Source organism: Brachycentrus maculatus, unplaced genomic scaffold, assembly GCF_059751285.1.
Source record: "Brachycentrus maculatus isolate JH-2025_06_01 unplaced genomic scaffold, ASM5975128v1 h1tg000498l, whole genome shotgun sequence".
NCBI classification, from domain to species: Eukaryota; Metazoa; Arthropoda; class Insecta; order Trichoptera; family Brachycentridae; genus Brachycentrus; species Brachycentrus maculatus.
In genome coordinates, this window is record NW_028281244.1 from 32,174 (window position 1) to 51,325 (window position 19,152).

Below are 19,152 nucleotides of genomic sequence, written 5' to 3' on the forward strand. Positions count from 1 at the left end.
TGAATTGAGAAATTGCGCGAAATTCTGGGTGGCCCTAATTCATTGAGTAGATACTGTATATATATATATATATATATATATATATATATATATATATATATATATATATATATATATATATATATATATATATGTATATAAATATATATATATATATATATATATATATATATATATATATATATATATATATATATATATATATATATATATATATATATATATATATATATATGTATTTAAATATATATATATATTTTTAAAATTACACAGCGTTTATATCATGCAATGCCCTATGCACCATGGGGTGCGGATAAGGGGTCGAAGAAGACACTTCTTAAATTTAGTCAAATAAGATTGTTTTTTTTTTTTTTTTTAAACCACTTTGTTACATAGTAGATATAACGTACATTTATGGGTATGTATCTACTTTATAGATATAAGATAATGAGTATATAGGTGTAGATGGACAGATAGATACGGTAGAAAGAATGTACCTGAACTGGTCCAGGGGCCTGATCTGGTTGTCTTGACATCCGCGAGCTCTTCCTTAATCATAAATACTCAAGGAATGGGCTCAGCGGACAGAATTACATTCTACGGGCTGCACCATCATGAATCAAGGACTCCTAATACTCCATTACATCTTATCGCTTACATTAGTCTTTATATAAAACTTAACAATTGCATAGTCAAACATGCATCATATTATGAAATACAACTTTAAATACAATATTTTTACAACATTTTGAGTGTGTCTAAATACTTTTTCATATTATTTTTTGACCTCTCATCAAAGATGAAGAAAAATATGGAATTATTTGAAGAATTGGAAATTTTGTAAACAAGTATTTGGACACACTCAAAATGTTGTAAATAAATTATCTGGTCAAATTATAAGCTTAAATAATAAAAATGAAAATGATATTTTCTGGCGTTTCTCATGTGTGTGTTTATAATCCAGGATTCGGACCTCACATATTCATAAAAGAGCTTCTGCATTATAAAAAGCTTATTTTCATCTCACCAATAGATGTCTCGAGTGAAGTTCTGGTGATTGCAGAACAATGTTTCAAAATTGGTTCGTATGTATAGAAATTCCAAGAATTTGAGTAGAACTGGTGAATGTTACACGTGTGTAAAGTGATCACTTAAACCAGCCTATGACGGTCGTCAGCCCCGTAAATGCCCAGACCTCCATATTCTTCTTCATCTTTCATGAGATGTCAAAAAATAATATGACAATATTTTTAGTCTGTCCATATACTTGTTCACTAATCTAGATTTTCTATACTTACGGATTACATTTTGACATGTCAACGAAGATGATGAAGAAAATGGAAGTCTGGGTATTTTCAGGGCTTATAACCTGTCATAAGCTTTTAAAAATTTGAGTTTTGTGGTTGTCAATCATGGGTAGAATTATGAATGTTGTAAGTGTGTAAAGTAATCTCTTAACCAGCCAATGACAGGTTATAAGCAATTTAAAAATAACTCCTAATTGAAGAAACTCAGATTTGTGAACAAGGATTTGGACGCACCCAAAAATGGCGTGAAAACTTTATACTGTTCATTTTGTAAAGAGTAGATTGTCAACAAATTAACGTATCATTTTTTTACATCTCATCAAAGATAAGGAAGAATATGGAAGTCTGGGCATTTACAAAATAAATTAAAATATATCCTGTAATTGGAGATAATCCAGATTTTGTGACGTAAATGCCCAGTCTACCATATTCTTTGTTTTGAATATTGAAAGCATTAACTTTGTGGATCATATTGATATATTATTTCGAGAAATAAAAATACTTTGTGTTCTGATCCACTCACATTTTTATTAACCAACTAGTTTCGGCAACAACCTGTTGTCCTCTTCAGGGTTTCATTTATTACTTATAAATGAAACCCTGAAGAGGGCAACAGGTTGTTGCCGAAACTACTGATAAATGAAACCATGAAGAGGGCAGCAGGTTGTTGCCGAAACTAGTTGGTTAATAAAAATGTGAGTGGATCAGAACACAAAGTATTTTTATTTCTCGAAATAATATACCATATTCTTCTTCATCTTTGATGAGATGTCAAAAAATGATATGAAAATAACTCCCGTAATTGGAGATAATCCAGATTTTGTGAACAAGTATTTGGACACATTCAAAATGTTGTAAACAAATTAACGCCTTATTGCTAATATTTTTTCGCAATAGACAGGAATATTTTTTTACAATTTCTTTCGAAATGTATGTAACGGCTTCAAATTATTTATTTTTAATGACTGTACATCACCAATAGATTGACTAATTGGCTGGCTTATTAATTATTGAAATCTTTTAAATGTTTTTCGAGTACTTTTATTACACGCAATTCACATGTACATGTCTGTGAACTTTTACATTAATGCTTTATTAGATATATACAGATCTAAGAAATAATATGTTACGTACTAAAATTTGTAATATTTTTTGTACTTCTATTAATGTAAGAGTATGGTAAAAAAAATATGTCAAATTTGGTTTTATTAAGAAATACCCTTATTAAGAAATCTCTTAAATGTTTGATCTCGTGATGTAATATCAACATGAAACGTAAATTTAGGCCTTATATTAGACCTAGCAAATTCAGCATTCTATTTGCAATTTGCTCTTATTTAAGAGCAAATATATTTTACAAACTATTTTTTTTTGCTGTTCACATTTAAATCATGATTTAATTCATGTAGACCGAATCGTGTATTTTATATATTCCTTAATGTCAGGTAATTATTATTATATTATTTTTGAAATTTCATGAAAGATGATAAGAATAAAGAATATGGAAGTCTGGGCATTTACGGCGCTGAAGACTATCGTAAGCTGGTTTAAGTGATCACTTTACACACGTGTAACATTCACCAATTCTCCTATTATTGACAACCACACTACTCAAATTCTTGGAAGTTCTATATATATGAACCCATTTTGAAACAGTGTTCTTGAATCACTAGAACTTCACTAGAGACATCTTTGATGAGATGTCAAAAAATAATACGAAAATAATTTCTATAATTGGAGATAATCCAGATATGTCAACAAGTATTTGGACACACTCAAAATGTTTTAAATTATTATTATTTTTGTTTTTTTTTCTTTCTAGAGATAAAAGCAAAATAGATGCAAGAGTAGATAGAATCTCCTCTTACATCCTTTATTTATTATTATTACAATGTATTTTGTTTGGTAGAGGCAAAATCACTCGTGAACGAGTGGAGGCTTAGTACAAAAATAGAAGAAGAAAAATGCTATGTATGAACTATGAAGTAAGTGATTGGTACACAACTACCAGGGTTTTAGCTTTGCGTGTAGGTGAATTGATACAAATAATGTGTAAAGTAAATGTGCGCACAATGTTGGGGAGTTCGTGCGTATTTGTGTGTTTGTGGGCGCTTTCTCTCTGCTGCAGATCGTGACCTCAGCAAGGAATCTGGATCACTTTTACGTAACTCCATTATATATAGTGTAATAGTATGGAGATTATACCGCACAGATACAGGTAACGAGATAGGAGACCAACCTTCATCCGGTTTCATCACGTTCACAGTATATTGAAATACACAATATTTTGAATATGAATGTGTCCAAATCATTGCTTACAAATTCCTAGTACATCTCTACGGGAGTTTTTATATATATTTAAACATAAACGAAGAAGACTTCTTCTAACATTCATACGGTTTCACCACCTTCACTGCATATTGAAATAATCTATATTTTGAGTGTGTCCAAATCTTTGTACACAAATTCTTGGTTTGTCTCCACTTATTTTATACTTTTCGGCATATTTTATAAAACTTTATAAAATAAAACTAAAACTATGTATTCAACCACTTTCGTTTTGGGAACTTTTCTCCAACCAGTTTCGACAAGAACCTTATCATCTTCAGGGATAGACATGTACTAACTAGTTTAGTATATATCCATCCTTGAATATGACAAGGTTCTTGTCGAATCCAGTTGAAGACCAAAAGTACCAAAAATAAAAGTGGTTAAAAGCAAAGTCGAAGTTTTACTTTATAAAATAATTATATTCATACCTCAACATATAAATATTTTATGAAATAAAAACGTATAAAATGAACTAGGGATAATTGAAAAGGTTAAGAAAAGTTCTTTGAGGTAGTATGGACATGTGAAGCTAACGGATAACGAGAGAATTACTATAAAATGTATGTGGCGAATGTGGGTCTGCGTTATCGGAGGGCATGTATGACTGGATGTATGGATGAAAAGGAAGCGAGGAGTGTATGTCAGGACAGAAAAGTGTGGCGTTCCTCTCTGCCTACCTCTGCTGAGAAACGGCGTGACGGAAGTAGTCATAGTAGTCGTATTATATCTCAACTTGAATGAAAAGACTTCTCATTCTTCTAAATCCATGTTGAGATATTCTTCTATACCAATATTAATAACACCATTTTGAGTGTGTCCAAATACTTGATCACAAAATCTGGATTATCTCCAATTTCAGGAGTCATTTTCACATTATTTTTTGACATCTCATACTAATATAAGAGTTTCTGCTTAGTAAAAAGCTTCTTTACATCTCACCAATAAATGTCTTTAGTGAAGTACTAGTGATTCAAGAATAAGGTTTCTAAATTGGTTCATATATATAGAACTTAAACCAGCCTGTGACGGTCGTCAGCCCCGTAAATGCCCAGACTTCCATATTCTTCTTCATCTTTGATGAGATGGCAAAAAGTAATATTAATATTAATAACTCCTGAGAGGAGACAGACCCAGAACTTTTAGTTAGTTTACGTAGATGTGTACTTAGCTATTTGAGCGTTTTCCTTGCATCCGACTTACGCCAGCCTACCACGGGCTTCTGTCCTCCCATTCATAGTATAGTACTAAGTCCATAGTCTACATTATATATAGTACATAGTCCAGTAGTATAGCATATTAAATACGTGACTTCCCCTTTTCTCAAGGCAAGTCCGCCCGTAAACTAGTAGGATCTATCGATGATCAAGAAGCCATTAGCCATTAAGGAGTCCATTCACCACACGACTCTCCGCTCGCATAGGGTAAGACTGTGCTGCGACTGGAATTAACGCGTAGAATGCACGTCAAAAGGGGAGTGTACCTTGCATCAATCAATTCATGAATATATTGCTTTTTAAGGTCTTACTCGCAATAATTCAATTCATTTAGCTTCCGCCAATGCAGAGATCCGGACGACAGGCCAAGCCCATTTTTTTAAGAACATATATATATATATATATATATATATATATATATATATATATATATATATATATATATATATATATATATATATATATATATATTTATATTTATATATATATATATATATATAAATATATATATATATATATATATATATATATATATATATATATATATATATATATATATATATATATATATATATATATATATATATATATATATATATATATATATATATATATATATATATATATATATATATATATATATATATATATATATATATACATATATATATAGATATATTTTTTTTTTTTTTTTTGGTTTTTAGAATAAGTACTGACTTTTTTTAAATAATTATTTAACTCCTTACTTTTAAATAGCACTTTTCTTTTCAAAACATAGAATATATACATTGGAATAATTTTTTTTTCTTCAAAATTTACCATTTTACCCGAAAAATGAAAATAAACCGAAATCAAAAGCTGTAGCACTAAAATAATTTTCCCACCCTTATCCGAAACCAATGGTGCAAAAGGCACCACGTCATATTGATGCAATATTATTCATTGATTTGGCATCTACTTAGTGGAATAATACTATGATTTAAACATACCATATATTTTATTGTTACATTTTTTTTCATACTAGATTTTTTACCGAATTTTCTTTTTTAAGTTATTTCATTTCATTTCATTTATTGAATTTATATAAACTTTGTGGAATCACGTGATGATTTTCATAAACCACCTATTTTCCTGTAACATTTTTTGTCATTCCTGAATTTCCACCGAATATTCTACTTATTTTTTTTTCATCAAGCTTGTTTATTGATTCAAACTGAGACCTGAAGTTGAGCAAGAGATGGAAACCTATATAAGCATATGTATAACCTGTGTTTTTGTATAGAGTGGAAGGGTGGTCTCTCAAAATCTCCATGATGAATGAAATAGAGGCATTTGAAATGTGGCTATATAGGAGAATGCTGCGTATCTCATGAACTAATCGGGAACCCAAGGAAAGGGTCCTTAAAATAATATGTAAAGATAGAGAGCTGTTAACCACTGTCAAATGATGAAAAACCACATACTTTGAGCACATATTCTGTTGAGAAAAATATGTCCTTCTACAGCTTTTAGTACACGGAAAGGTACATAGATGGCAGACGTGTCTTGGGAAGCAAAAGAAAATCATGGCTCAAAAATCTTCGACAGTGATACGGAAGAACGGAGGCAGCAACCCTCATCAGGCTTACCCAGGATCGTGAGGAGTTCAGGGAGATGGTCGCCAAGCTCAGATAGGAGTAGCATGAGAAGAATAATATTGATTTAATATGAACTTTGTGGAATAACATGATGATCTAAATATAAAAATACATATAAAAACAATTCTATACGAGCACTTTCAGGCTTATTAACGTAAACACTAGTTTCGAGAACTACAGTTGTTCTCATCAGTAGGCGAAAATACAAACTCATGACTCATGATTAAAAATTGTTTTACGATACCTTTTGGAATGGAATTGAGATTTAAATATATTTTATATGATTTGAAAGTAAATATTGTTGGATAGTAATTACTATTAAAGCTTTATTGCACGTTTTTATTGCTAAAGGAAACTAAGATTTCATTTCTGACATTAAAACACCAATAAATACAGGAATTTGCATAACATTAGCAATAATATTAATGGAAAAATAATTTCCAATTTTAACAACATTCACGCGAATTCAAAGGTAATAATTGTTAATATCGACCGTTTTCCGGCAAAACATCGCACGGGTTTTTTAAATTTTTTTAGGAAATCTGCTAAAAACAAATAAAGCCATATTTAAAAAAATCAGATACTTGAGGCCCAGTTCAACTTAATTTTCTTTAAACCCAGGTAGTATTTAACGTAATTCCAATATTTTTCTTAATACACTGTTTTTGTATTGAAAAGGTTTTCTTCAAAATAAATATATGGTTTTGAAAAGAAAAGAGTTATTGAAAGGTTTGTAGTTAAAAAAAAATTAAATTTCATGTATATTCTAAAAAAATTAAATTGCAATATACTTATGTATAAGTATTCTAAATAAATTGTGCGGAGACCACGTTCTGAATTTATACACCAGAGATCTCTTCCTTAAGAAATCCGTGGGAGTTCTAAGGATAATATGAAATTGTAGGTTAGATATATTAATAAAAATGTTACTTTAAAATCACAATAAATAGTGATTTTAAAACAAATCTTACATTTTAATTATAAAATGGAAAATCACAAAGTTAGTGCTTCAAATAATATATAAATTATATAGATATATTTACTTTTTTTGCAATTACTTTGTGGATCTATGTTTGTATTAATTTTAAATCTAACACAGATTTTTTGAGTCTACTAAGTTGTATTTTATTAACAAAAAACAAATAAAAAATTATATTGTTACAATTTATTGTGACTTTGTGGATCTATCTATCCATTTATAACACTGAATAATAAAATGTATCATAACACATGTTTCGACGTACTCAACATTATATGTGCGTATGATAAAAACGATGAAATATTATTTTTTTATTATTTATGTAGAGTGCATCGAAACACGTGTCACAATAGGTTTAATTAATGAGGGTTATTCCTTGTGGGTTACAATCTTTTTTTGGTTTGCTTCTTTCATTGGAAGTTTCCACCCGTCTCTACCCTTTGCTCGTCTCTTCGTACCCGCTACAACGCATATCAGCGATAATTTGATCCATGTAGGTTAAGCGGGTTATTATAGTTTGTGCCTTCGCGCATGCCCTCTGCAATAGTAAGAAGCAACCCTTGGTATCTTATATTATGGATTATCTATTTGGGTCGCAGATTTATTAGTTTATTTAGTAAGCATCTAGACTCCCCAGCCCTGCTTAAATCCTCATTGTTCCCAACAGTGAACAAAAAATCTGCAGAAAGCTTTGTGTCTGGCACAACAAGTGAGCGTTAGTGTCGGTTTTGTGGTAGTGTACCCTGGTGGTCAGTTGCGTCTAGAGATACTCTTATCTTGTATCTTGTAGTTAGTACGATCGGTAGATACGGGCCCGGTACGAGTTCTCCAGTACAAATAATAAAAAACCTCGTATTGTGATGTCACCTGAAACCTCTAGTAACCAAAAACGCACCAAATGGCTGATTGGATTATAATATAAACCGGATTATTCTCCCAACGGAACGTTATCAGTCCAATAAAGCATTATTCCGCCTTCATAGCGTAGTAGTAAGCACACCAGGCTACCATGCTGGAGGTCCCAGGCTCGATTCCCAAGAGAGTTAAAATAAATATTAGTGATTTTCTAGTCTAATATTTATTTCTTGAATGTTTTTCGCAGATACTTTGTGCCAAATTTTATGACCTTTATTAAATTAAACAACTTTGTTTTAACCACTTTTTTATTACAAGTACACTTTAACCTACCGGTTTCGACAAGAACCTTGTCATCATCAGGGTTTATTTAATTCTAAAACATTAAAATACTCATAATTAATTACATTCCCTAATATTAATTAATTAATATTTTAGAATATAATAAACCCTGATGATGACAAGGTTCTTGTCGAAATCGGTAGGTTAAAGTGTACTACTAATAAAAAAGTGGTTTGAACAAAGTTGTTTAATTAAATTATTAATTTCATTAATTGATTCGGCAGTCACTTTGTGGTAAAATCTATCCATTTTTAATTAATGTTTTAATTAAAAATGGATAGATTTAGTAAATACCACTATTTTAAATAAATAGTGGTATTTACTAAGTAAAACATTAATTATAAATTATTAATTATAAAGTTAATATTTATTTATTATTACCCGAGACTGGTACCTGAAGCGCTGGGTTGATCACCTTTCCATCGTGTATTAAACTATCAAGATGACACTGCTTCTATGCGACGCAGTGTCCTATGCGCCATTGGGTGCGGATAAGGGCTAGAAGAAGAAAGCATTAGGCGACCGAGCCAATTTTTGCCTGGATTTCAGTTTTGTACTGAAATTTCTTGGTGGAACTGCAAATTATATAATAAACCTTTCACTGGGTGACTGCTAAATAAATAAATCAAGTATAAGTAAAAGCAAATGTCCGCTTCCGTAGTGTAATGGTCAGCGCGCTCGGCTACCGTTCTGGAGGTCCCGGGTTCGATTCCCAGGGAAGGGTAAAATAAATATTAGTGATTTTTTCACTCTAATATTTATTCAATATTACCCTGGACTGGTGTCTGAAGCGGAGGGCTGATCACCTTTCCTTCGTGTGTTAAAGATCAAGATTACACTGCGTTTATATGATGCAGTGCCCTATGCACCATTGGAGTGCGGATAAGGGTTGGAATGAAAAAAGCAAATACTTAGGAGTGGTCAGGTCAGGAGTTGAAATAATCGGCGGGTATGCATGAGGAGATGCATGAAAGAGGTCATTTAAAGCCTACCTTCAGCCTACCCCTGCGGGAAGCGGCGTGATGGTTAGTTAGTTAGTATAATTTAGTAAATAGAAATAGCTCGTGTTTTACGTTTTGGTATGGTTAATATATAATATGCTCATACCGGGACAATACCGGGGACTCCCGTGTAGTTGTAGCTATTCCAGGATTATCCCGGGTAGTCCCGGACAGTCCCGGGACACGGGAGCAAGCCTGAAGGTATTCTGTAAACAGTACACATGCGAGTGACCTCCTATAACGGACGCTATCATATTTTCATGTATCTTCAAATTAGCGCCATCCGCCGCTCACTGACTTGCTTAGGGATGCCGAAATTAAAATGATAATGAAGCACTTAAAATTACGTCATTTTAACGAAAAATTACCTAAAAGGCGATTCCTGGTCAGCAGTAAAACAAATAAGTTTGTTAGGAAAAATAACTTTAAAGGTCATAATAGCGATATCCATAATAATACTTTTTTAATATAATAATTATTGGAAATCCTTTAAAATGAATGAGAAATTATTAAGATCACCAAAATTCACTGTTCTCAAATTACAATGTAATGTCAGTTCCACAATGCCCTAAAAAGGAAACCTTGGTAAGAGATAAATATTATTCAGTTCACCCTTAAAATGTGTGAGGATTATTTATTGAATAATTGCAGTAAAAATACATTATTGTATTAAAGGTTTCTTCTTGGTTATTTAATAGATTTGTGTAATGTGATCACTTAACCAACGTAAGATCAGATCGTAAGCCCTATAAATACCCAGACTTCCACAGTCTTCTTCATCTACATTGAGATATCAACAAATTGTAAAAAAAACTCCAGTGTGAAGAAACCCAGATTTGAGAATAAGAAGTGAATGAAGTATTTGGACACAATCAAAGTGTTGTGAAATGGCTCAAACGTAAAAACTTAGAATTATTGACTCAAAGATTATTTAATATGGAGAAGTGATAAAATAAATATAAAATATATATTTTTTAAATGCCTTGAAAATACTTTTTCCCAAAATCTTTGGCATATTATTTACTTACTTACTTCAGCCTTCTTCTTGTGTCCAGTATTGAAGAAAAACCTTCTTCTTGGACTTCCACACTTCTCTGTTGGACGCGACTCTCTTCCAGTGCAGGCCAGCTACTTTCCTAACGTCATCGGATTATCTTGTCTGAGGCATACCTACGCTTCTGCAACCTCTTCTAGGCTTCCAGTCAAGCACCCTTTTCATCCGTCTATCCTCAGGCATACGTGCCACATGACCTGCCCATTTCCACTTTTGTTCCGCTATTCTTTGAGCCACATCTGTTACCTTGGTTTTAACCTGTATCCAAATCTTTTTCGGTCCCTAACGGATATATTTAGCATCTTTCACTCCATTGCTCTTTGTGTTACCTGGAGTTAATATATGATTTATGTTTTTTTTTTTAATATTTATACAATTCGCTCACTCCTTTCAACAACGTCATTTATCAAAAAACTTGATTTTTGGGAGATCGTTTTTAGAGATGTAATAAAATGTATTAAAAATAAATACTAAGCCTCTTACGGAACTTTTTACCGTGCAACAGATCTTTTTAGGTAAAACCTTAAGGTTATTTCTCCATTTGAAAAATATTTAGTATATTTAAAAAAATAATAAAACAATACATTTTCTTCAAAAACAACACTTTGGCGCCTATAGCAGGTAAATATTAAATTACAAATATGCCGCTTTTGATGGGATATAGTAAATTTTTCGGGCATTCTGAAAACATGCAGAACTGAAAATTGACGATTTTTTATTTATGACGTTGTTGAAAGGAGTGAGCGAATCGTTCCGCGATTCTTTGACCCTTTTGGCTATTTTCCTTATCCAAAAATTCCTTTTCTGCGGTCCCTACGGGGGACCTTATTTAGAAATTAACAAAAATATTAAAATACCGGTAAATGGTGCGTTGTGGCAGCCCTGGGTATCGGTAACGGGAGGCGGTCGAGATTTCGTTTCTCCGTTAGCCGCTGACCGCTGACCAGCCCATGCAAAGTGTTTCGGTCGTTATAGCCGTTAAAGAAGAATTGGATGCCCAGAAAAAAAACTGTGGCACTTTCACACGGCTTTCTCCTATTTTTTTCAAATTCACCTTACACCTGTTCCTTATAAAAACCAGGCATTTCCCTTACTTCGATTGATTCTGGAATAATATTATTTTATCTAGTTTTTTGCAAAAATTAAAATTGTCAGAGAATTGTATTGTATTCGAGTTGAAATCTCAGCATAGATGAAGAAGAATATGGGAGTCTGGGTATTTGCTGAGCTTACGACCATCATGGGCTTCGTTGGAAGTGAGTGTTTGATAATGTCCTAAGAAGACGAAACGCGTCACGTATTAACATATAGACAAATAAATGTAGAATTCAATCCAACAAACCTTGTTTTATTTTGGATATATTACCCAACAATTCGTTAGAAGTTCCATAAATTGAGTAGTGTAGTTGTCAATCATGTGTAGCATTGGTGAATGTTACACTGTGTAAAGTGATCACTTAACCAAGCCTATGACGATTGTGAGCCCGAATGCCCAGTCTTCAGTATTTTTTTTCATCTTTATTAAGATATCAAAAATGTTTTTTTTATTCACTTTGTTTTCGAACGGAACCCGACTATTTTTTTTGTTGCGATTAAAACTTTCTTTATATTGCGTATAGACCTCGAGCGTAAAAGCATAATTTAAAATGAGATAAATAATACCTAGTGGCTAATAATGTAGTGAGTATGTAGACCGTTGACAAGTGTTACCGTTTCTCGGTAAATAAGAGCAATTTACTGTAGTTTACATCGAGAACTGTACTGTACCCACTCTCTGCTCCCCCGATACAATCTATACTTCTTGCGGCGCAGCCTGATGGGTAACACGCTTGACTAAATCAGCCACACACGCGGGTTCGATGCTCGCAATTAGAACGTAATGGATAATTATAATATTTATCCATCGTTTGCCAGTTTTAGACCTGAATTTTAAGGCACTTAAAACTACCGTTCAAATTTAGTTATCTTAAGGGGATATTCGCTAGCACAGAATTAATTCCGCAGGAGAGGTCACTTGCCGCTAACTCCTTTCAAGAACGTCATAAATCAAAAATCGTCGATTTTCAGTTGTGCATGTTTTCGCAATGTTCAGAAAATGTTCTATATATCAGCAAAAGAGGCATATTTTAAACTTAATATTTACTTATTTATTGATTTGGCGTTTAATTTGTAGAACTCCATTTTAATTTATGTATTAATTTTAAATCAAATACAGATTTTTTGAGTCTACTAAGTTATATTTTATTAACAAAAACACATAAAAATTTATGCTGTGACAATTGTTTCGCCTTGTTAGGGCATTATCAAACGAATGTCGAACATTCGTTTGATAATGCCCTAACAAGGCGAAACAATTGTCACAATATAATTTTTTATCTGTTTTTGTTAATAAAATACAACTTAGTAGACTCAAAAAATCTGTGTTTGATTTAAAATTAATACATAAATTAATATTTACCCGCTACAGGGCAGAAAGTGATGTTTTTGCATTTTGAAGAAAAGGTATTGTTTAATTATTTTTTTTAATATATAAAATATTTTACAAATGGAGAAAAAACGTTCAGGTTTTACCTAAAAAGATCTGTTGCAAAGTAAAAAGTTCAATAAGTGACTTGATATTTATTTTTACTACATTGTGTTATGTTTTTAAACTTTAAAAACGTTCTCCTGAAAAATAAAAAAAATAAAACCCTTATCCGCACCCAATGGTGCATAGGGCACTGCGTCATATAAACGCAGTGTTATCTTGATCGTTTACACATGAAGGAAAGGTGATCAGCCCTCCGCTTCAGGTATCAGTCCAGGGTAATATTAAATAAATATTAGAGTGAAAAAATCACTTATATTTATTTTACCCCCCTTGGGAATCGAACCCGGGACCTCCAGAACGGTAGCCGAGCGTGCTAACCATTACACTACGGAGGTGGACAAAAAAACAAGTTTTCTCCTGAAAAAACAAGTTTTTTGATTTATGACGTTCTTGAAAGGAGTGAGCAATGTATATTGTAATTTTTTTCTTTGTGTATATACCGGAAATATATTTTTACATATTTTTAAACTCCTTTTCTCTTCAATAGCAGTTTTCTTTTCCAAACCATTTAATTTTTTCTTGGATTATTTTATTTTATGATATTTTTTTCTTAGCTTGTTTTTGCATTGGGAAACTTATTTTTCAATACAAAAACGATGTATTAAGAAATGAATCATTTACGTAAAATGTTACCTGGATTTAAAACAAAGTTTGCGACTTAACGAATACTTGGCGTTGATTGTACGGAGTACGGATTTTGAAAAAATGTGACCTTCGAGGGTTTGAACCTTGGGCCTTGGGATTGAAGACACGTCCGACCGGCCACAAGTCTCAGCCACGTTCGCTTAACATTTTACGTGCCCATCGATACCACATCCCAGGCGATACAAGCCGATGTGGTTAAACTACGTTCGTGAAGATATCTATAATGACGTACATAAAAATATCGTTATTTTCACAATTTAGTTTCAATATTTCAGGTCTCACTGCTATGCGAATGACACTCAAATTTATTGCAAGCCGAGGGGAAGAAAAACCTTAACAACATTTTGAGTGCGTCCACAAATCACTTGTCCACACTTATATGGATTATAATCACATATTTACATGAGAAAAGCCAGAAAATATCATTTTCATCTTATTAGTTTAGCTTATAATTTGACCAGATAATTTATTAACAACATTTTGAGTATGCCGAAATATGTTCACAAATCTGGATTATCATTCGTCATATTATAAGAGATATTTTTCATATTATTATATATTATTTATATAAAATATTTATTCGGCTTATATAAGTTTGTGTGTCGTTTTATTTTATGGTAACCTTGTTGGAGGAATGCGGGGTGTATTACATAAGTTCATCACCTATGTAAACATGTAAAAATAAAAAATAAAAAACTGCTATAATAAGAGATAATTCAGATTTGTAAACAAGTATTTGGACACACTCAAAATGTTGTTAATAAATTATCTGATCAAATTATAAGCTTAAACAATAAAATGAAAAATAAATTTTCTGGCGTTTGTCAAGTGTGTGGCTATAATTCAGTATTCGGACCTCAGATACAAATATAAGAGTTTCTGCGCAATAAAAAAGCTTCTACATTAAAAAAGTTTCTGCACAATAAATCAAACAAATAGATGTCTCTTGTGAAAATTCTAGTGATTAATGTACAGTGTTTCGAAATTGGACCATGTATTTAGAATTTGAGTATTGTGGTTGTCAATCATGGATAGAATTGGTGAATGTTACTAATGTCTAAAGTGATCACTGAAACCAGCCTATGACGGTCGTAAGCCCTGTAAATGCCTAGACCATATTATTCTTTATTTATGTTAAGATGTCAAAAAATAAGATTAACTTGTTAACTCTATCAATAAGTGCATTGAGAGAATAGGAGAATGGATGGCTGAAAACAGATTAACTTTAAACCCATCCAAAACGGAACATCTCTGGATAGCCACACCTAAAAGACAGAATTTGATTGACAACACGACACTACCCAATCCAAAGAGTACCATATCATCGGCTGCCTAAACCTTCTTAGATTCTGATCTCTCACAACAAGAAAACAAGTAAATGTTTTTATCAGCTACGGCAAATTAAAAGCATTCGCATGAATCTGCCAGTTGATGCTGCCCATCAATTGATAAATGCGTCTTTAGTATCTAGTATCCATTATTTTAACGATATATATACCAAACTATAAAATAACTCGACTGCAGTCAGCATTTCATTTTTTGAGTTTTCGAATTCAGTCACATCACCCCAATACTTCCCCAACTGCACTGGTTACGCTTTTCCGAAAGGGTTGAGTGTAAACTCTGTCTACTAATTTAGAAATTAATACAAAATATGACTCTAGAGTATGTAAAATAGCTGTGTATTCCAGACTTATTCCAGGTTGATAGAGGGGCAAGATGATCTTTAGAAAAAAAACTAAAAACGCATTTGTTTGCAAATCATTTCCACTATCTTCTTTCACCTAATTCAATCACAGTGAACTGCGATTGAGGTAGTATTTTACGAAAATAGCGCCGTATATAAGTTATCTAAATTTATTATTTGTATTATTAGTATTATCACCCTGGGATGGTATCACAAGACTGATCACCTTACCTTCATTCAAGGATTACTGTATTAAGGCAAGGTGATCTGTAAGATAACACTACATCGATACAATGCAGTGCTCTATGCACTATTGGGTGCAGACAACGCACAGTGATTCACCCAGAACAAGCTAGGTGGACAAAAACATTTTATTCTACGATTTGATTGTTCTGGTATTGATCAATATTATTTTATTGATTTTTCGAATAATTATGCATTTTTTGATAATTTTGAAGCTTTGGGAATATTTTAATTAAAAAATACTTAAGGACGAAATAAAAAAAGTATTTAAAAAAAACAGTATTGTTATAACAAGAAAATACATAATATACACAATTAATACAAACCCTCATCCGCACCCCAATGGTGCATAGGGCACTGTATCATACAAACGCAGTGTTATCTTGATCGTTAACACACGAAGGAAAGGTGATCAGCCCTCAGGTACCAGTCCAGGGTAATATGGAATAAATATTCGAGTGAAAAAATCACTTTTATTTATTTGACCCCCCTGGGAATCGAACCCGGGACCCCCAGAACGGTAGCCGAGCGTGCTGACCATTACACTACGGACGCGGATACACAATTAAACACATCATTAATTTTACAAATAAATTTACTCTTAATACTATACAATCAACTTGTGAGGGCCTCCGATAGTCACACATCAATGGCATTTTATGACCAAAATCGCGTTAATTCTTAAATAATGATTAAACAAAAAATTAAACCTGTGGTAGGCAAATAATTATTTCTCTATATTATTGTAGAATTATAGCAATTTTTATCATAAAATGCGATTAAACTGTCGCTGTCAGAAGCCCCCTTTAGTTATTGTTATTGTACCCATAAACATAGAATAACATTAATAAATAATACACAAAACTAATAATCATTATCACGACTCATCATCAATCTCACAAATAGAGGAATCAGATATTAAATAATCACCATCGTTACATGGATGAAAGTTATTTGCCACCTGATGTTCTGCTATTGAAGGCAGGACAATTAAATTCAGAACTTCCAACGGTAATTTATCGGTTCTCTTTCTAGGTACTTCTCTGAGTGAGTTAATTACAGGATCGGATGTTTTCAAAAGCATATTCAATAAATCTGTATTCGTGGAAGTACGTGACAGTTTCCTAGTATGGTGCTCGCGGAATCTACGACAATCTTTATTTCGGGCCTCTTGAGATTCTTCCGAGAGCTCCCCGACTGGAAGAATGAATGTTTTAAAAACCACCGTACTGTGTACTAGACTTGAGGCTGACTTCCTCCAGATGATGAAGAAGCGCAGGGATGATGCATTTTTATATTAAATTTTACATCTACGCCCTCTAACCAATTTTTATTTTTGTTTAAAAAATGGTCCGTCTTCATATTAGCTGCAGCCCACTTTTCAGAGAATTTTGACGAAACACTTTAAAATTTTATCAGTAAATGCTTCTTTGAATCAAAAATCATATCCGTAACACTAAATTTTTTAATAATAAAATCCATCAGACGAAAATTTCGTTCTTCTTTCGCATGTTTCCGCCATTCTTCAAATACTTCTAATTTCGAGAGAGAGCACTCACGATCTGAAAAAAATTCATAAATGAAAATTGCTACGACATGTCTTATAAAAATTATATATCGTTGTATAGCTAATAAATGTAGCTACATAATATCAAAAAATTAGCCTGGATACATCTGGGGACAAAAAGATGCATACGTTCAAAAATTTAAAACGAAAAAAAATAATACAATTTTTACGTAGTTTTTCAAACTCTATCATAACTCATACTGTCGTGCATTTGAACCAAATTTAAAATAAAATAAAAAAATTCATACCCTCTTAAGTAAAATCCATTACAGCAATAGTAATATTCTTCACTTCAAGTCTTGTAAGATGTTATTGAAAGCACTGCAAAACAGCAACTAAATTGTTTACAAAAAAGGAATAACCTTATCACTTCATTTCAACCGCTTACGACTCATCGTTCTGGAATATTTGCCATAATAATTACCTGGAATTGTGACTAATGGGGGGTTGTTATTATCATGTTATCATCAATAAGTCGATTCATTGAATTGACTTTTGTCTTGCTGGCTTGTTCTGGGCGAATCACTGTGCAACGGTCAGAAAAAGATAAAAAATATACATGTAATCTTTGATTGACCTTAACGTGGCAAATCATCAAATGTTGCACAGGTAGGTAAATTGAATAGATAAATTGTTCCCTACAGAAAATCTTATTTAACATAACAAATGAAGACTGCGTTCGCTATCGGTTTTTGACACATGGGGGTTAAAAGTCGGTAATTTTCTAGAGAATCTGTTTATTTTAACCAGATGAGGGTTTTTTTTGTTAGCAGGTCAAATTTTAAAGGCAATTTGTGAATACGCATAAAAATCCCCTAATACAAATCGATTACCCCCAATAAAAGTAGATTTTTGTCCCTTAAATTCTACGAACGTTTCCTTTGTTAAAAAGCCGACCCAATATGCTAAACATGTAGTGAAAAAATGGTTTGTAGTTTCTGTAAAATTTTTAGAATTCCTGCTTGATCGTCTTTAAATCCTGTAAATATGTATATCCGTCGTTAAAGAAAAAAAAGTAACCAAAATATTTTTTTTCTCAATATTGGTTCCTTTGAAGATAAAGAACTTCATAATATATTTTTGAACTACATCTAGTTGAAATACGATCCCTCAGACGAATGTGCGGCAAAACGATGTATGATAGATATTCGAACGGTGAAATAAGGAAATAATGCAAAATCGATTATTAAGGAATAAGCATTATCGATAAAATTAAGAAAGGTGTGTTGAGATGGTTTGGACATGTCGAGCGTATGAGTGTACGGTAAAAAAAAATTATGAGGCAAATGTAGTTGTAAAAAAAGCAGAGGAAGTCCGATGAAAACTTGGCACAATCAGTAATGTCAACTACTTGAATGTGGCCGGGTCAGGAGTCGAAATAAAGGAAATGCATGTATGTAGAAGAGGCGCAGAATGTTTGCAAAGACAGGGTGGTATGGCATTCTATTCTCTCTGCCTACCTCTATGGGGAAGCGGCGTGATGGTTAGTTAGTAAGTTAGCACCCTACATTGCGGTAATAAGGTTTCCACCAACTATCGTGAGGCCTTTGGCTCAGTGCGCTAATCTCGGAGTTTGAATAATTGATAATAAGACATGATGATTCGTACGCGTCATAAATACGAGATAAATACACGCATTAATGCCGATAACGTCCAATTGCCCTTATTATTTTAATGTCTGCTACACATGATTTGGATAA

The 19,152-nt window shown here is 32.4% G+C and overlaps 1 protein-coding gene across 2 annotated transcripts in view; it reads left to right on the top strand.

Annotated features, from left to right (window-relative positions):
- LOC148301934 (uncharacterized) overlaps positions 1–19,152 on the top strand; it is a 204,780-nt gene that overhangs the window by 14,222 nt on the left and 171,406 nt on the right. The gene's annotated exons all lie outside the window — the stretch shown is intronic.